Source organism: Monodelphis domestica, chromosome 5, assembly GCF_027887165.1.
Source record: "Monodelphis domestica isolate mMonDom1 chromosome 5, mMonDom1.pri, whole genome shotgun sequence".
Lineage (NCBI taxonomy): Eukaryota > Metazoa > Chordata > Mammalia > Didelphimorphia > Didelphidae > Monodelphis > Monodelphis domestica.
The window spans coordinates 181251916-181272724 of NC_077231.1; the positions used below are offsets into that span (position 1 = coordinate 181251916).

At 35.6% G+C, this 20809-nt stretch overlaps 1 protein-coding gene across 5 annotated transcripts in view; it reads left to right on the forward strand.

Annotated features, from left to right (window-relative positions):
• The window catches only part of FOXP2 (forkhead box P2), a 694699-nt gene that overhangs the window by 347262 nt on the left and 326628 nt on the right, over positions 1-20809 (forward strand). Inside the window, exon 1 of one of the 5 annotated variants that reach the window (XM_056799567.1) lies at positions 2036-2245. The exons of the other annotated variants lie outside the window; for them this stretch is intronic. The gene's annotated coding sequence lies outside the window, so the exon portion shown is untranslated. Of the gene's footprint in view, positions 1-2035; positions 2246-20809 lie in introns of those variants that run through there. 5 annotated transcript variants of the gene reach the window in all.

Consider the following 20809-nt stretch of genomic DNA (forward strand, 5'->3'; position numbering starts at 1 on the left):
TTCATTTCTTTTTTTCATTGTATTCTTTCTATCTACCTATAATGATGCCTTTTTCAGTGACTGTCAGAGTTGAATAAGTTTTACTGCTTAGAGTCTAAGCAAGATGTTATGATCAGAGCAGGGGAAAACATTTAAAATAGAGAATCAAAGAATCACTAAATCTAGCAAAGAATGCTATTAACAGTGCTAAATCTAGATTATTTATTCTTGATTTAGGAGCTATGGAAAGGATTATTTCTATCTTTTCTGAACTTCACTTTGCTCATTTTTAAAATGAGAGCTTTATAGATTGATTTATAAAGTCCCCTCACACCCTGTTTATTGTTTTATTAGTAATTTCTGTGCTTCTTCTAATAAGAAAGGATTCAATCTTCCTTTTTTATATTGTGAGGAAGGAACTCTGCCTTTGTTAAACTTTTTTACCCTTTGGAGCTCCACCTGTAGGATGGTATACAGTGCCCAGTGAGTGGTTAATTAATATTTTTCCATGATCAAGTTTGAAATAATCGTTGTTTTCCTAAGACTACAGTGTTCCTGTCATCTCTGGTTTAGTACCTGGTAGTGTCATACGTATTTGTTTCCCATTCACATATCACAAGTGATAAATACATATATATCTAACATATATATGTGTATACATATATACACACACAAGATAATTATCATTTACATAATTATAAAAGATTTATTTTAGAAATATTTATTTACAATTTTTCTAAATTGAATCCAATTTTTGTTTCTCTTCCAAGTGTATCCTCAAGAGCATGTTTTCCCTGGAAGCTTTGCAAAGGAATAAAATGCTAGTCTTAGTTGGGAAGTCCTGGTTTCTAATGTCACCTTGGATACTTACCAACTGGCAGAATCTGCCAAAGTCACCTTATTTCTTTCTTAGGTTCAGTTTTCTTATTTGTAAAATGGAGATAATAAAAGTGATTTCTTGAAGGGTTATTAGAAGTTCACAGGATGTAACAAGTTAAAGTGTTTTACAAACCTTCTTGCATAAATTTCAGCTATCAATAATCACATCAAATTTAAATGCATAAGAAAGAAAAATAATTTTAGAAGTATAGAAACAGGATTTATGTTTTCCTTTATATGAAGAACTTATAAGATGAGTTGCAAATCAGCACCTTTCCTATGAAGTCTATTAGTCAACAAGCATTTATGAAGTGACTTCTGGGTATCAGGTACTTTACTAATTGCTGGAGATGCAAAGAAAGATGGAAACAGAACAAAACCAAAAATAATGTATCCCTGAACTCAAGAGAATGGGAAGAAAAAATAAAATAAGATGAATTCAGCATAAATTTTGAATAATCTCAAAAGGAAGACACTTGGATTTAAGAGGACCAGGAGTGTGTTTTTGTAGAAGGTGAGACTTTAGTTACAACATAAAGGAAATTTGGAAAGCTAAGAGGTAGAGATGAGGAGGGGAAAAGTTCCAACTGTGAGGAATAGTCAGTAAAAATGTTTGGAATTAGATTATGGAGTGTCATGTACAAGAAAATAATAAGGAGCCCATTATCTCTTTCTCCCAGTGTATATGCAGAAGACTGGAAAGGTAGTAAGGGACCAGGTAACGAAGCTCTTTAAAAGCCAAACAGACGTTTTTTGTACTTGATTTTGGATATAATAAGAAGCCAGAGGAGGGTGATATTGTCAGACCTATGCTTTAGGGAGATGAATTCGACAGTTGAGTGGAAGATGGATTGGAGGAAAGAGATACTTGATGCAGAGACCAACCAGCAAACTACTGCAATAGTTTAGGCACAGAGTAATGAGACCTGGCATGGTAATGCCTTTGTATAGGTGTATAGGAAAGATATTATGAAGGTAGAAATGATAATTGACAATTGATTGGATGGGAGGTCAGTGGTGTATGAGAGGATAAAGAGTCAAGGATAATTCCCAGGATTAGGAGCCTTGAGTGGCTGTAATGGCATTGGTCTCCTTGAGAGTAATAGAGAATTTAGTAAAAGGGGAGAGATTGAGGGGAAAGATTATGAGATTGATTTTGGACCTTTTATGTTTAAAATGTTGATGGGATATCCAGTCTGTTCTGCCCATTAGGTAGTGGGAGATTGAAGACCGGAGGTTAAGTAGAGAGGCTAGGTCTAGACAGACAGATTTTAAAAGTCATCTGCATAGAGATAATAACTGAAACCATGGAAACTGGTGAGATCATCAACTGAAATAGAATAGAGGGAGAAGAGGACTTGGGACAGGAGACTTGAAGATATGTCATGTGAGTATGATCTACATGAAGATCCAGACAAGGAGACACAGAAGTAGCCAGTTAGGTGGACAATGACAATAGAATAGTGTCATGGCAACCTAGAAAAAGTCTTAGACATCTGCCTGGAGAAATGAGTAGATAAATGACTTGGCCCAAGCCACACCTAGTATATAGCTCTTTAGTCTTTTAAAATGTGCAAAGTGAAAATACAGTATCACATACACACATGTGTACTGTCATTCAGTCACACAGTATTGTCTATTACCCCCTTCTCACATCTTTTTCTTCCTTTGATATGGAAGAAATCTTTATGGCTTCAGAATCTACTTGTGTTTAATTCAGCCTTACCTTTCTTTGCTACTTTTAATGTTGTTTTGTACTTTTCCAGTTACTTTAAATATCTCATCTCATCCAGGTGATACTAATATAATAACATTATTTTATACTGAGAAAGTGAGAAAGCATATAAAATTATGGTATAAAATATCCATTCCTTCTTTAGCAGTACAGTGACATAACAGTAACTGTAAGGACATTTAATTCTCATCCAACTGGCTAATGTCCAGCAAAGATGATCAAATTAGTAGATTCTGCCTGTGTTGGCTCTGTTCCTAACATAATGAGTTGTTTAGCTAATAGAAGCCTAGTATTCTCATTAGAGAACATTAGCTTATCCACATGGTGTCTGAGCCTAGCAAAGTGCTCATTGTTATCTCATTTGAGCAGGCTACCTGACCATCTACAGTTGGGGAAATTATGCATTTTAGCTGGTAGTGCCAAAAAGGACATGATAACAAACAAGATAGTAGTGTTAGAGCTTCCAGTTTACTATGCCTGAGTGAATTATTTCTTTGGAGTCACTTTTTGACTTAATGAATGAACAACTTAGATGTGGAATTTAGTAACATAATTTTGATTGAATGAAGGATATTTCTATATACCTATTTGAACACTGGATTTTTGGTACTAGAATGAAAACTGGGAGAATTGGCTTCTATTTTGGTCAAATCATCTACTTCTCTGGACTGTAGTTCTTCCTCAGAAAAATGTTCATAGATCTTTGAGATTACCTCCAGTATATAGTTCTATGTTTAATTATGTCTAATGTCCTTGGTTCTTTGTTAAATTATGTGCTGTTTTTCAAATTGGTATGCTAAGATTGTAGATTAAGGATGAATGGAAGAATTGTGGTAGAGATAGAGGACTGACAAAACTTAACAACAGATCATACATACCTGAAGGATGATCAATAATAAAGGATAATTTGCAAGAATAGATTCAGAGATTTATTCAGAGTTTTAACATCAAAGAAAAATAACAAAAAAAACATGTTTGGGGGATTGTTTTAACTTTAGGAAATGAAGGAGTTCATTCTGAATCTGCTATTTTATTTTGCCAAGTGAAAGTGATTAGAAAATGAGTTCTGAGGTCTAAATGTTTTTCTCTGGAAGAATTAATCCGATTACAAAACATTTATTTGATATATAATTACCCAAAATACTTAACAAAAAGTTATATTCATCAATAATTTGCCTCCTACCAGCATGTCCACAAGCTGTCCTTTAGCATGGAATGTACACTCTCCTTACTGAAAGCCCGTTTGGATCTGCCCCAGTTTTATCACATCTCAAACCTCTCCTCCAAAAAACTTTTTTTCCAGCTGCTCTCTGGTTCCTTCATCTTTTAAGTTCCCCTTGCTATGACAGCTCCTCAGCAGTTTTTATTTTTCCTCCAAAAAACCCTTAAATTTCTTTTGTATATATGTAACATAAACTCACTTTGCATATACTTTTATATATGTATGAAGTCTCCCCATATAGTATAAAATTTCCTTAAGAAAAGGGGCTGTTTTACTATAGTTTTTTTTTATCCATAGCACTTAACACATAGTAGGCAATTTACAAGTAGTTGTTAGTTCATAGATTTAAAACATTTAATCAACAATCAGCTGTTTCAAATGCTATTAATTAGGCTATGTACACATTAGAATAAATGTAATTAAATCAACATATGATTAGACTTTTATGTAGCAAAAGGATAACTGCATTTGTAGAGGTTTCTGAGAGTGGAGTTAGGGAATTATACCAAGAATTTAGTGTCCAGGTTTTTGCTTTGTGCAAATAGAAATTTGATACACCTGAACTACATTTACCCAGCATCCTTTTAATGTATGTCCTCACTTTGCATCCTGACTTTAGGGAGAGAAATTTTACTGAAACCCACACTGCTGGGCTTTGAGGGCTTTTGCTTTGGTAAAGCGCTGCAGGTGTGGGTCTCTGACTCTATGCTCTGCTCACTTGACTGACAGAACCCCTTTCTCATTTTGTTGTTATTAAATCCTATAAATTTAAATACTTGGAATATTCATTCATTTTTACTCTCATAGTTTTGTTAAAATTCACTTATTGTTATTCTTGGTCAGTTGTCATTTGATAACATGAAAAAATATATATTGGCCCTATGAGTCATTTGAAAACAATTTTCATACCAATTACAGAACTTAAACTCACAATAAATGAGTGAAAATTTTAAGTGTTCATTATTCAGTTTCCAAAATTATCATAGATATAGATGTTTCATGATGGGTTTTTTTTGATGCAGTGTACTCATATTTGTATTCAACATATTGCATACAAATGTAAAAGTATAAATGTTTCTTTTTAACTAATTCATATTCATTTGATAGATTTTAATGAAATATTCAATGTTTGTCATTTTTATTTCATTTTTAAGACTATAAAAAAGATGATCCCTTCAACAAAAGATTTAGTGAATGGTAAAGTGATATCATTTGAAGTGTTCTCTTTTGGAAATATGCCTAAATGTCAGCATTCCTTTGGTTCCTTTTAAGAGGGTTTCTTTGCTGTATTTCTGGTTGATTAGTGTTCCTAAGATTTTGGCTGGTTTGGGGCAGTCTGTGCTACCCAGCTTCTCAGTGTATCTCACCTATTTCAATCCTCCTCTCACTGCCACCTCTCATTATGAGTTTCCCCACCCCATAAAAGTTTTTGTTTCACTTTCTGTCTACTAACTTCTGTTTTGTACTTCATTCTGTCTTGTGATCCTCTGCTTCTCAGTTTCATCCTTAGAAATGTCGGTTGGCGACCTGGGCTGAGAATAATGGTCTTGTTAGCCATAACTAATTCCCAACTCCCAGGTAAAAAATATAGAATACAAGGTTTTGTACCTGGAACATTCCTCAGAAGTACTTCCCTTTGCCTTGCCTCTCCTAAAATCAGAAGTGTATTAAAGGGCTTGCACCAAACCACATTAACCTGAGAAGATTCTCACCTCCCTTTGCATTGAATCTTGGAACCCTTAATCTTGCTCAAATGACAGCAAGACACAGACCTTGCTACAGGTGTTTGGTTATGGGATAGAAATTAGGGAATGAGGAAAAACTCAACATTAAAACAAGTTAGAAAACTAAAGCCTGGAATGGTAGTGATGTTTTGCCAGAAACAGAAACTTGGAGGAGGTGAATTTTTGTTTCTGTGCTTCCCTCTTTCAGATTTTCTTCTCTCTGTTTCATGTCTTGAATATACCTAATTTTTGCTTATTGTCTCCCCCGTGAGTAACAGGCTCCTTAATGGCAGAATTTTTCTCTCCTTGTATGTCCAGTGCTTAACATAGTGCCTGGCAAATAGTAAATGTTTAATAAATGCTTGTTGATTATGTTATATCTATAGTGTTTGAAGTGCAAATGGTATATCTGAATGGAGATGTCCAAAAGGCAAATAGAGATTTGGGTTTGGCAGTTTGAAGATTGCTGTCACGTTCCCCTTATTTTTCTGCACAATTATATGATATAACAGGTATAAAACAGGAATGAAAACTATCTATATTAACATAAATAATATGTTAGTTCTACTCCTGGCATGAATCTGAGTTAGTGCTATATCTGTATGCTCCTGTGACTTTTTGCCATTAAAATTAACAGAATTGATCAATATAAATCTATCTTAATTTCCTACATTTGGTGGCAGATGCCTCTCCAAATAAATGTTTCTCTTAGATATCAACAATGATGAGAGGGAGCTAAAAGGAAAAAGAACCTATAAGCTAATGATATTTATTGAAGTATGTTCTTTACAACTTACTGAAACTACCAGAAAACTGGAGGAAGTGGAGGGGTACTACAAATTTCCAAACCTTTGTCTTCTATACTTTGGAAGTGGGGAAGGATAGGTAGCTGTAACCCAGAAATGAGGCCTCCCTGCTCACCACTCTCTGTAGAAGAACGGTCCCATCTCTAATATTTGTTAGGCAGTTTTTACTTTTTCCTTAAAATTTCAGAGAAGTCATTTGTAGAAAAACTCCACTTTTGATCTAGTTTTGGAAATTTGAACATTACCTTCATGGCCTTGATTGAACTCTGAGGAAATCTCTCCTATATAATGGTCCATTATAACAAATAAAAGTACCAAAGGTTTTTTTGTTTGTTTGTTTTTGTTTTAATACAGCTTGAATTTCCAATTTAATGCTCAATTCTCCTGAGATAATCCTCATATTCTAGAGCAAAGATTCTTAACTTTTTGTTTGTTTAATGGTCTCCCACAGGCAGTATGTTGGTATTTTTAGAATGGAATTGTGTGATCCTTCTCAGAATAATGTTTTAAGTGCATGAAATAAAATATGTAGGATTATAAGGGGAAACGGTTAAATTAAAATAGAAGTTTCATTTGTGTGTTGTCCATTTATAGATTTTATACTATCCATGAAGAATGCCTAAATTTGTCTCTAAACATGGTTTTTATAACTGTCTTAGGATTCTTTTTTTCCTTTCCCTGAAAATCTTTGAATTCCCTCTGAGAAGGCACAAGAGAATGGGTCATGAGAGTGGCTACGGTGTTCTCCAATAAAAGAAATTATCATAGTAGAATTATATCTATATTTTCCCCTCAAATATTACTATTCTAGAGAATGATTTTTCTTATATTCACACCACTTTTATGATTCATATCTAATGGAGAGATTAATATTATATTAAAATCTAGACCCTTTATCATTACTACTTATGCAAAAAATAATAAATTGTGAGTGGTGAATAAACTCATTAATTTAAGCTGATAATAAACATAAATCATATAAGTTTTGCAGATTAGAATATGCCAGGCAATCCCTAGACTGACTAAGCCCTCCCACTTGTTGTAAGAGATTTCATTTCAACCCAAGAGTCAGCAGAAGTCCCAATCTAACCAAAAGGGAAATTCCCAAATGTCTTTAGGAAGGCAAGTTTTAAATCAGGGTTATGCTGAGGAGCAAAGTACAAGTCTACCTAAGTCAGTTATCTTGTCCCTGTCTTTCTGTGTCTCTCCATCTCTCTTACTGTCAAGAGAGAGAAAGAGAGAAAGAAGTTGGTGCTTTTATGTAGTAGGCTTGGGCATACAAATACTAGGAGAAAGACATTTCTTACCCTGAAAATGCTTAACTTCTCATGAGAGAATTGAAAAATGGGTACAGAGTAGGCAACAAGTAAAATTTATAATATACTAAAGATGACACAGTATCATCTCTGTATTTGAAAGATAATTTTTTTAAATTTCATTTTAAAAGCAGTTCATTGATAACTTAAAATTTAATTCTGAGCTTCCCAGAAAGAAAACAAAATAAAGGTGCTATAAAGCTCAAGATGAGCTCTTTTATTTTTTCAGTAAGTTTTTTATTATTCCAAGCTTTGGTGACTTAAGACAGAATTTTAAGAATCTTTGAAGTAAGGAATCTTTATGGTGAAATTTTAAAATTATGAAACTTGAAGTGATAGGTAGTGGATGTTTATGTGTATAAAAGATACACAGACTGTCCCAAAGGTCCTAGTGTGGTTTTTAACTTTAAAAGTTTTAAATATTCAAACTGCTAAGACTTGTGGAATATCTATCTACATATAGAATTTCAAGCAATTTAAGAAATACCAAAAACTGGGATCTAGGAAAAAAAAAGATTATAATTTACTACCTTGGAGTCAAGAGATGTGGAACACAGAGGGCTCATTAATATCAGCAGAAAGTAGCATATAGGAAGGATTGTGGTTCTTTACTTTTTGACGAGATTTAATTCAAACCCTCCATTATTTTATGGCAGGCAACATGCTAGCCATGGTCTGTTGTTCTCACATTTCTCTCTTCACTTGTAAGTACCATACCTCTGATTTGGATAGGTAGGGCAGGGGATACATACATACATACATATATATATATATATATATATATATATATATATATAGAGAGAGAGAGAGAGAGAGAGAGAGAGAGAGAGAGAGAGAGAGAGCACCAGCCAAAAACAACTGGATCTGGATAGAGATACTACTATCATAATGGAATAAAACTTTATTGCATGTATTGCTAATTATCCAGATTGGGCACTATAGTAGGAGGAATAAGACAATATTGAATAATTGATATAAGTAGTGAGGTTGGAGAAAGAGCTTATGAAAATTATCAAAAAATTTCTATTTTAGTATTATTTATTATAAAAATAATGTAAATACATTTTGTTCCTTTGGGTGAGAACACTTTTACTATCTATCCTTTACATTTGCAATGGAAATTATGTGTCTACATAGAATTAATAGCTGAGTGAAATTTGTGAATAAAAGAGAAAGAAATTCAATTTAGTGTAAACTTTAAAAGTTATATTTATACAAATATATCCATGTCCACCTATATATGTATACATATAAAACTATATATGTATATTTGCACAAACTGTCATGTTACAAAAAAATCCAATGACTTAGTTCCATTCACCAGAAATCCCAAGAGACTTTAGTCAATCTAAAGTTTCACAGAGCTCAGTTTACTTTTAAACTTTATCCTTGTTTAAGAAAGGCCCTAGACATATTCAATTGTTTTTGCTCATTTGACTTGTAACAGAGATGGATTAAGAATAAAGGTTGTTTTCAAAGAATACATCATAGTTAAAGGATGCCAGATTCTTCTGTGTTCTGCATCCCACAAAATCAACTCTTTCACATGTCTTTCCTTTCTTCTCTGATACTGTAAGCATGCTTTATAATTTTAGTTTATATTCTGATGCTTAATATTCTACCATTAGAAAATTGTAGCAGAGAAGGGTGTTGTAAATGCTGTGTATATCTTGAAAATTGTAATAATCAGACATAGTCTTTGAAACTCTTAAAATAAATATATTTTCCTAATAAATCCAATAAGGGAAAGGCAGGGATTGCCATTGTTGTTAGTTTTAAAAAATCTTAAATGGGTAATATATTTTAAACTAGTGAAATTGGAGCTTAGAAGTTTCACATTGCTTTCTAATTTATATAATATAAAGCACATAAGGTAGAAAATACTTTTTAAAATATTAAAATAAATTTTAAAATTACAAATATAGAAGATCTATCATTTTCTAAATATGCTTTTCATTTGTTTTAAATTATTCATTTGGTGAGGTTTCCAATTCTTTCATCTTCATCATAGTTTGTTATATAACATAAAAAAAACTTTGGTTCTTCTTTCATTTCAGCTAGCACTAGATCTTAAGTGTCTATCACATTATCTTTCACCAAGTAGGCATTCAGTGAAGTTCATTTATTTATTGAGAATTGACTAACTGAATTAATGGATGTGTGTTTATATAAATAAATAAATATGAATTTTGGGTAGGGTTTAAATAATAATATTTTACCAACCTTTGTATAGTTTTAAATCATATGGTTCTTTCTTTATTAATTTCACTTTACCTTTCTTCTATAGTGGAATTCATCTCTAGATTTTGACTTAAGGCAGAAAGTATTCTAGTAGTGTTTTTATTGTTTCCCTTTGCAGATTCTAAATTAAAAGCTGAGCTTGTGTTACTACAAGCCTACTTGACAGGCAAACTTTTTTTTAATTACTGATAATTATACTGTTTCAATCTAGCCTTGCTTTGTTTTAAATGGTTAAAAAGTAAGTTCTGTCATATAAGATTTTATTAATTCATCATCTAAGGAAAAGGAGCAGTATTTTATACTATGTGAATTGTTTTCCTTTAAAATTTTACCTTTTACGTATATTAGTATATCTTAATAAAGGTATTGAGTTGTGATTTCAATTGATTTTAATTCAATTCAATAAGTATTTATTAAGCATCCACTGTGTGCCAGGTACTTACAGTGCTAGAGATACAAATAAGAAAAACAAAGACAGTCTCTGCTGTAGAGGACATTGAGGTCTAATGTGGGAAGAAAGCACACAAAAGGAAGAGGAGAAGCATGGGCCAGGGAGGGGAGAAGAGAAGGAGCCAGGGGTATCTGGCATGATGTTCTGTGGAGTCAAAACCAAGACAGCTGCTAATAGGGAAAATAAGCTTGGATCAGAGCCCTTTATAAGGGAATTCTTCAGGAGGAATTTATTGCTCCCTACCTTCAGTCCTCTAGTCTTAGAGAAGAGACAACTGAGGGAGTTGAGAAGATGTTGAATAGTCCATTGTGATGCTTATGGGAGGGACATATTATTTCTAAACTGCATTATTTTTCTTCTTTCTTAAGTCTTTGAGAAAACAACTAATATTCCCATCAGATATCCAAGGTTTAAGAGGCCCTTCTATTCCTCATTGTATAGTGAAACCCTTAGAGTAAGTGTGTGTTAGTGGACAGAGGAAGACTTAGGTTCAGGGCCTGATGAAATTAATGAACCTCTTAAGTCTTCTGAGCATTTTTCTCAGAGTCTTATTTTGAATGGAATTTTGTATATCTACATCAATAGAGAAGTTTCCATGCTGAGAGTTTAACTTGTAGCTAAAAATCACAGTTTTAGACCCTTCTCCTCCCACAAAAAAAAGTGAGAGATAAAGGGAGAGCCCAAAGCTCTCACAGGTAATAAGAAGTAGTTGGAAAGGTTTTTATATTATGCACACCCTAGAAATTTTAATATACTACGTATTACTCATTAAGTAAAAACACTGTGAGGAAAGAATCCAAGTTCCTGATCTGAAAAATTATTTTCAAAATGTTTAACAAAACAGTAATCAATACCATTTCTTTGTTTTAAAACTCTTACCTTCTGTCTTGGAATCAATATTAAGCATTGGCTTCTAAGGCAAAGGAGTGGAATGGACTAGCCAATTTTAGTTAAGTGATTTGCCTAAGGTCACACAACTAGAAAGTGTCTGTTGTAAGATTTGAGCTCAGGTCCTTCTGACTCCAGGTCTGGTGTTTTATTCACTATGCTACTTAGCTTCCCCATCCTCATTTCTATGTATAGGAACACTTCTTTTTCTTCCTTCTTACACATTTGTAGATTTGGGGAAATTGTACATTTGGAAAATGGTGGGGAAAGAGTCCTTCTAGCAATTAAAATATAGAATTTTCAAGATAAATGAATGGGCATTGTGGTAAAATTTGCTACAGTACTTAAGCTTTGGTGTTAAGTTGTTTAAAAGCAAGGCAGTATCAGAAAGTGTGGTGTATAATACACACATCACTTGGGAAATAAGTGACAAAGAATATGCAGGGTCAGTTACTAATGCTATTGTTGAACACTTATAAAGAGGAATATGTGTAAAATTTTGACATTATTTGCTAGAAATTTATGGGAAAATAATCAAAGGACAGCTAGGTTGCTCAGTAGATGGAGCACTAGATCTATTGATTAGAGTTCCTGGGTTCAAATCTGGCCTTGGACACTTTCTAGCCATGTAACCCTGAGTAAGTCACTTAATCCCAGTTGTGTAGCCCTTACCACTCTTTCTGCTTTGCAATCAATAAATTCTAAGATAGAAGGTAAAGATTTTTAAAAAGAAAAGATAAATAATAAAGAAAATCAGACCAAAAGATAAATAGGTTACCTAGTTTAAAAAACATATTCTGTAGGATGAGAATGATGGATCAATGTCATTTGAAAATTAATTGCAGTGAATTCTAAGAACTCTGTGTTTTTAATATCATCATCAACCAGCACCTTCAAAGAACCTTTCAAAATCAGCAATGAAGTAGTACTTAAAGTAAGGATATAAAGTTCCATGTGAACCTAGGGACTGCATTTGAAATTGTATTATTTAGCTAGAATGTCTCAAAACAGAGTATTGCTCTTGCACTGAAGAAAACATTCTAGTTATAGCTGGTCTGGACTTTAGAAATCATCTACACTAACCTTCTTTTACAGATGTAGCAAGTTACAGAGCTAGGATTCCAAGTTAAATTCTCTGTCTTCAAATTCAGGGTGTATTTCTTTTCCACCATGCATAATTGATACAAGGAAATCACTTATAATGAAGTCACTCTCACAGAAGGGCATTATAGGAAATCAACACAACTTCAAAATCATCTTATAATTATTTCAGAAGTGAGCATCTAAACAATACAAATCAGGTCACTGTCTAATAACTACACAAGAATACATAGTGTCTATTGGCTATACATAGTTAATTATATAAGTTAATCCAAAAAATAAACTATTCGAATTCCATATATGAGATCAGGAAGGCTAGTTCAGATGCTATTGCTGCTTCTGAGCTCTGTGACAGTGGGTAAGGCAAGAGTGAGAATGACTTTGTGCTTCAATACCCTCATTTATATTCCTATCAATATTCTCAGTTGCTTCTGTCCCTATGAGAAGACTGGGCAAAAAACTCCTTTCAATCTCTTCCTTTAAAGAAGTCTCTGAAGCTCAGCCAACTTTTCATTTTCTACCAGCTTATTGCTTGGTCTTGACTCCACCACTATTCCTGCACCCATGCCAAATACCTAACCCTGCCCATACTCTACTTTTCAGCATCCTTTTGTGTACTGTCTTTCCCTGTTAGCCTTTGAGCTCCTTGAAGGCAGCAATACTCTTTTTCTTACTTATATCCCTAGTTCCTGGCACATAGTAGGTGCTTAATAAATGTTTATCATGTTCAAATTACCTTATCTATAAAATGAGGGATTTGAACTAAATTACCTCTACAGTCCACTTTTAGCTGGTTCTTTGATCATATGATTTTGATCAGTGGAAACTGAAATTGTCATTATTACCTCTTCAAAATATCCACACTTTTCTTGGTTTGCACATTCTCTTCCTTTGTACAGGCCACTCCATGCCTTCAAAGCCAATATAATTTTTATCTTGTCACCAATCTTCTGAAGATAAGTCCTTATCAAACTTAGCTGATGATAATTTGCCCAGATGAAAGGTACCTAATAAGTTACTAGATGTAAAAATGGGGGATCTGAGCTCATGATTTTTTTTTTTTTTTTTGCTGTGGAGAGAATGCTTGACCTTTAATTAGGAAGACCTGAATTCAAAAAGCAGCCTATGACACTTACTAGCTATTCAGGTGATAATAGCATCTTAATTCCCAGGTGTAAAGGTTAAATTAGGAGTCTGACAAAATAATGTTCTAAATTGACTAAATAAAAGTAAAAAAAAAAAGAATTCCCTTTTACACAGGGTTGTTGTGAAGATCAAATGAGAGAATATTTGTAAAGTGTTTAGCATTCCCTTCCATCCTTCTTCGTTCGTTCCTTTGTTCCTTCGTTCCTTCATTCCTTCCTTCCTTCCATCCTTCTTCGTTCGTTCCTTTGTTCCTTCCTTCCTTCCTTCCTTCCTTCCTTCCTTCCTTCCTTCCTTCCTTCCTTCCTTCCTTCCTTCCTTCCTTCCTTCCTTCCTTCCCTCCCCTCTTTCTTTCCTTCTCATCTCAATTTGGAAAGTAAAGGAATAATTATTTTAAGCACTTACATGTGTTAGATACTGTGCTAATGATTTTATATATATATACATATATATATGTATATATATATATATATCCTTTTAGCCTCATATCTCTGGGAAGTAGATACTTTTATGATTTCTCAAAGTTAAAAAAATCTTCATTTCCCTTAACTGGTTCTTCTATAAAATAATTTAAATTATCTCCCAATTCTTGACAGCCTTTTTCTGAATACACAACCATTTACTGGTATGCTTCCTTAAAAGTGACACTGATATCTGAACTCAATTCTCAGGCTTTTGTCAGAGCATGACAGAGTAGAGAAGAACTGGAACATCTTTTTGAAATCGATTCTAGTTATGGCAGCCTAAAATAACAGTAAGCAGCTAAATGGTGCAGTGGATAGAGTGGTAGCCTTGGAATCAAGGAAACTTATCTTCATGAGTTCAAATGTGACCTCAGAGACTTACCAGCAGTGTGAGCATGGGCAAGTCACTTAACCCTGTTTGTGTCAGTCTCTCATCTATAAAATGAGCTAGAGTAGGAAAAGGAAAACCACTTTAGTATCTTTGCCAAGAAAACTTCAAATGATCTGGGTTTCAGCTGTGGCCTCAGACACTGCCTATGTGACCCTAAGCAAGTCACTTAACCCCAACTGCTTAGTCCTTATTATTCTTCTGCCTTGGAATCTAGTATTAATTCCAAGACAGAAACTAAGAGTTAAAAAAGAAAAGAATAGAAAACGCCAAATGGTTTCACAGGGAGTTGGACATGACTGAAATGACTAAATAATAACAAAAATCACAATAGCCTCAGTTTAAATTCTCTTCATAGTAGATACCTAGCCTTCTGGTTTTATAGCTTTCTTTGGCTTTGCCAGTCCTCAGACTGTAGGCACTTTTTCTTTCCAGATTCATACCTAATGTCATTTCATTTCATTTAGCAGGTACTACCACCAGAACTTGGCTTCCCATTTGAGAACCCCAAAAATTTCAGTTGAATTTAATTAGGAATGTTCCTAGATAAGAGTACTCTTTTGGGAATCAGAAGACCTGAGTCCAGATCCTTCTTCTATAATGTGTATTCTTGGGCAAGTCACTAAATTTCTCTGACCTCAGTTTCCTCATATAAAAAGTAAGAGGTTTGGATTAGATGGCTTTTGAAACGCTTCTTCCAGATCAAGAAAAAACCTGTAATAAAACTATTAGCTCAAGGTCACTTCTTTTCCATGGTGAAGCTTTAGGAGTTACTCTCAGTAGAGGATCAAAAGCATATAATAAAAATAAAAACATTTTAAAATGCATTAATCTTCATGTATAAAGATATATGTAATAGATGCCAAGAATCTATTCTTATTTTACTGGTTATACATTTTTCTGCAATGATTTTCTCTTGAAGATCTAAGATCTCAGTGTGCCAAAATGTTTATTCATTGTCTCTCTACTTATTTTTCTTCTAGTAGATTCTCTATGGCAACAATGAAAAACTTTTTTTTAAAAATCATGTTTTTAGAGACATAGTGAAGACATTCCTCCTCATCTTTTCAACTGTTGAAATCTTTCTTTAAGTCCAATACAAATGCTATATCCTTTATGAAGTTTTTTCCTGATCTCCATAAATAGAAAGTGACATCTTCATCCTAAATTGAACAAAAATTACTTTTTCTGGATCTCCTCTTCATTTTTATCACATCTTATTATGTATAAAATGTATTTATTTATATCAGTGGTATCATACTGGCAACATATTGATTTAGAAAATCACAAAATAACACCATATGTGTTGTATTTTTACATATTTTGATAAACTATTTCCCAATTATATTTTAATCTGGTTCAGGTCACATTCTAGAGTTTTATATGCATCAGTCTGGATTGAGTTTTAAACCTCAGACTTACTGTACTCTTTCCCCACCGTTTGCCCTTAATTAGAGGAAAGCTTTTCTTTAAGGCAAAAGGACTAAGCCTTTAAAAAAAACCTTTTGTTCCCAGTTCTTGGTAGCATCTCAGACATCATGCCTTTAAATGTTTTGTGAAATGAATTGAATGAAACACTCATGGAAATCATTAGTCCTTATGGTTTTCCATAATATGTGAAGCTGAACACTATGATTATCTTTACTTATTTGTCTGATTCTCTTTCTTGTATATATTTCAGTTTCTTCAACAACTTGTTGGAAGCAAATGAAAAAATTTAGAAGGAAAGTTATTAGGTAGACCAGAAAGACTAACTTTCAGGGTTCTGGAGATGTGCCTTCAAATGGTAGAATAGTGTTAATGGAAATAGAAGCAGCATTTCCACCGAATGTCATGATGAAGGGCAGCTGGGCAGTTCTAAAGAATCTGTCACTGAACATAGATTCTCAGGCTCCATTAGCCTCAGTTGAAGCATTTCAGCTATGCCTGGTCAGGAAAATTGCATTCATTTTTTTTAAATGAATACTATGTTACAGTCAGTACTCATGTCTAACAATGATTAACATAACACTCTGTAATTTTCCTTCAAAGCTAAAAATGATAGTGAATGAAGGTACCTACCTACTAATAGAATCTTTACACAAGTCATATTCACTCACTTGCTTATTTTTTCCACAAATTAATATATGCTATATGAAAGTCATATGAGGAATATAGAGGTATTTTAATATCTAGTTTCTACCCTCTAGGAACTTGTAGTCTAATAGAGAAGAAAAGATACCTTCATAAATATAAATTATAAAAGATAGTATTTAATCTTTATCATTAGTAGAAGGAAGAAGAACACTTTTGGTTATTATAATAAGGATGTCCTGAGTAATACAAATTATTAACTCCCAAGAATTAATAATGGCAGTCAAATGCTTTGAAGAAATCACCAAGTAATAATATTATTATTTAACTTCTAGACCCAAGTCAGCTTTCTCATACCAAAAAAGCACTCTTCTTCCCAGGAGGAAGACAAAGGTCTCCTCAGGCAGAAATTTTCAAGCCAAGTACCACTTGTGGTGGTGACAGCAGTGGTTTTTATTTTTATCTTTATTTTTTTAATTTCTTCTACTTCCATTTAAAGGGTTTTTAGGAGTTGTTGTTTTTTGAGGGTGGGGTTGTTGGGGATGGTAAGGGTTTTTGGAGGCTCTTAAGAAATTAGTTCATAGAATTAACTAAAAATATTATGTGACATCTATTTTATCCATTTTCCAACAATCTATGACACTCTCATAAAAGATAAAAAAGGCATCAGCAACAGGTGGAAAGAACACTTCAGTCAGCTTCTTAACTGTCCCTCTTCAGTCGACCAAAGCGCCCTTGACCAGATCCCCCAAAACCACTCCATTGAACAATTTGACGTCCCTCCTTCAATAGAGGAAGTCCAAAAAGCCATTAAACAAATGCAGGCAAGGCACCCGGTAAAGACGGGATCCCAACCGAGGTGTACAAGGCCTTAAATGGAAAGGTGCTCCAGGCATTCCACATAGTGCTGACCAGCATATGGGAAGAGGAAGACATGCCCCCAGAACTCAGAGATGCCTCCATCGTAGCCCTATACAAGAACAAAGGCTCACGAGCAGCCTGTGACAACTACAGAGGCATCTCACTACTCTCCACTGCTGGAAAGATCCTCGCCCGTGTTATACTCAACAGACTCCTGTCATCTGTTTCAGAGCAGAACCTGCCTGAATCACAATGTGGCTTCCAACCAGATCACAGCACCATCGACATGGTCTTCACGGTGAGGCAAATGCAGGAAAAATGCCTTGAGCAGAACCTGAGTCTCTACATTGTCTTTATAGACCTGCCAAAGGCATTCAACACAGTGAACAGGGATGCATTGTGGGTGATCCTAAGCAAGCTCGGTTGCCCAGCAAAATTCATCAAACTGATCCGGCTCTTTCATGTCGACATGACAGGGGAAGTCCTATCTGGTGGAGAGACTTCTGATCGCTTCAACATCTCCAATGGTGTGAAACAAGGCTGCGTCCTCACTCTGGTACTATTCAACCTATCCTTCACCCAAGTATTACGACATGCTGTGATGGATCTAGACCTGGGCGTCTACATAAAATACCGACTGGATGGCTCACTATTCGACCTTCGCCTCCTGACTGCAAAAACAAAGACAACAGAGACTCATCCTTGAAGCTCTCTTCACAGATGACTGTGCTTTCATGGCCCACCAAGAAAATCATCTCCAAACCACTGTGGACAGGTTCTCCACCGCAACAAAACTGTTTGGCCTGACTATCAGCCTCAGCAAAACAGAGGTGCTGTTCCAACCTGCACCAGAGAGGCCAACGAACCAACCGTGCATTACAATCGACGGCACGCAGCTTTCTAATGTCAACACTTTCAAGTACCTGGGCAGCACCATCGCCAACGATGGGTCCCTAGACCACGAGATTAATGCCAGGATCCAAAAGGCCAGCCAGGCACTTGGGCGGCTGCGCTGCAAAGTCCTCCAACACAGAGGTGTAAGCACTGCGACGAAGCTCAAAGTGTACAACGCAGTGGTCCTCAGCTCGCTCCTGTATGGTTGCGAGACATGGACACTGTACTGGAAGCACATGAAACAGCTGGAGCAATTCCACCAACGCTCTCTCCGGTCAATCATGAGGATCCGATGGCAGGACCGAATCACCAACCAGGAAGTCCTCAACAGAGCCAACTCCACCAGCATCGAAGTCATGGTCCTCCAAACCCAGCTACGATGGTCTGGACACGTCATCCGCATGGACCCACAGCGAATACCAAGACAGGTATTCTATGGCGAACTGTCAGCTGGACTCAGGAAACAAGGCTGACCAAAGAAAAGATTCAAGGATCAGCTAAAGTCCAACTTGAAGTGGGCTGGCATTACAGCAAAGCAACTAGAACTCGCTGCCTCTGACAGAAGCAGCTGGCGAACCCACATTCACCATGCCGCCACCACCTTTGAAGATGAACGACGTTGACGTCTTGCCGCTGCGCGTGAACGCCGACACCAGGCCACAGCCGCACCTCCCGTAACAACTGGCGTCCCATGCCCCATGTGCCACAAACTGTGCGCCTCAGCCTTTGGACTCCAAAGCCACATGAGGGTACATTGTAGATGATAATGCACAAAGACAGTAGTCATTCTCGATCACCACTACCAACAATCTAAGGAAAAGATGGACCTTCTCAACGCCAAGATCCTTTTGTCAGTATCTTTGATCATAGCTCACCTGCATCTTCTGAGAGTAGAAATTATTTTGTCATTTATATATGTACCCTAAATGTTTGGAACATGTTTTTTTGATTCCCAAAGTTTATCCCTTTGAGTATATTTTCATTGTCCTTTTCCCATCCCACATTTCTCTATCTGTCTATTTTCATCTAATAGTCAGATCTTCAAAGATTTCCAGGCTACCTTTCTTAAAATTTTTAATGTGAACTTGCCATTTCTCCATTGTATTGTCCTCTCTCTCTCTTTTTTTAAACCAAAGTCCTAGAAAAAAAGTGATTTATACTTGTCTCCCTTATCTCACCTCATAATTCATTCTTAATCCCTTTCTACATGTTCAATTTGATAGTTTTTCCTCAGCCTTCCTACTTGACGTGCCCACGGTTTTGACATTTTGCATTACCATATATATAAAAATATACACATTCTGAATATTTTCTTTTCTATGTTACCATTTCTGCAGTATATCAAGGCAAACAGAAATTAAGGATCATGCCCAGGGTCACACAACTATCTGAATTTGAATTCAGGTCTTCCTGACTCCAGGCACTGTGCTCTATCCACTGAATTACTCGCCTACCTTCATAGAGTGCTACATAAATCAGTTTAATAACTTAAATTTCATTAAAAGTTTAGAGATAGCCTGTGTATTCAGCCTTAATATATTTCCTGAACTCTATTCCTTCTTCTCCATGTAGCAATAATATTATCAACCTGACTATTGTGATAGAGGCATGAAGAAAGAGAGAGGACTTGTAAGCCAAAGATGCAAGAAAACAAGCTGGGGACCTGACCTGTCAGTCAAGAAGAAGGATTTTCCAAACGGAATGTTCCCAGGAGTTGGCAGTTGAGCTGGCCAGGAGAAACTGAGAAACTTTGACTTTGTCTCTCTCTGAGAGTTGATGGGTGAAGGATTATTGTAGGGTTGCCTTGGCTTTTCGGGTTTTCTGATCAAGGGAAACCTCTGCTCTCTCTGAGATTTGACTGACCAAGAGTTGGAGGAAAATCAAGCTTAAGGAGAGACTTTTCTTGGTGGCTTTGTGAAGAAGAAAGAAGATTTTAAACAGCTGTCCTCCATCTCTGACTATCCCTCTGTCACAGTTGTGACTTCCCAAGCCCTCATAATCTTCATTTTAGATTAGGAACACCCTCATCCCTCTTACTTCAGTTTCCCATCCTGCTTCCCAATAAAACCCCTGACTTAAAAAGGAAAAGAAAAGAGTATCTTTATAGTTCACTCGGGGGAGGGAAGAAGCCAAAGGCTTCAAGAAGAACTGGGAGGTGAGGGAGACAGAGAGGAGAGGTGAAGGAGGGAGGGAGAGAGGATAGGAGGAGATTTAGGAGATATCGATCCACTAGTCATCAGTAGGGATCAATAGGCAAACCCCAGAGCATTCCCCAGTATCAATCTAGAGCAATCCCCTGTGGCAGCATCCCCCTGTGGAAGTATCTCTATCTCTTTATCTCTGAAGTAGTACTTCTAATTAGGCATTGTAACTAAGCATCCCCAGGTGTCCATACTTAGTAGCAGCTCTCTCTAGTCGCAAGCCAGAGCATCCAGTCACTGCAGCAACAAGTAATAGTGTCTCAGTTTCTCCTGGCCAGTTCAACTGCCAAATCCTGGGAACATTCCCTTTGGAAACTCTTTCTTCTTGATTGATAGGTCAGGTCCCCAGCTTGTTTTCTTGCATCTTGACTTACAAGTCCTCTCTCTCTCTCCATTCCTCTACCACACTAGAATGTCACACAATACTCAAATTCAAAATGTCC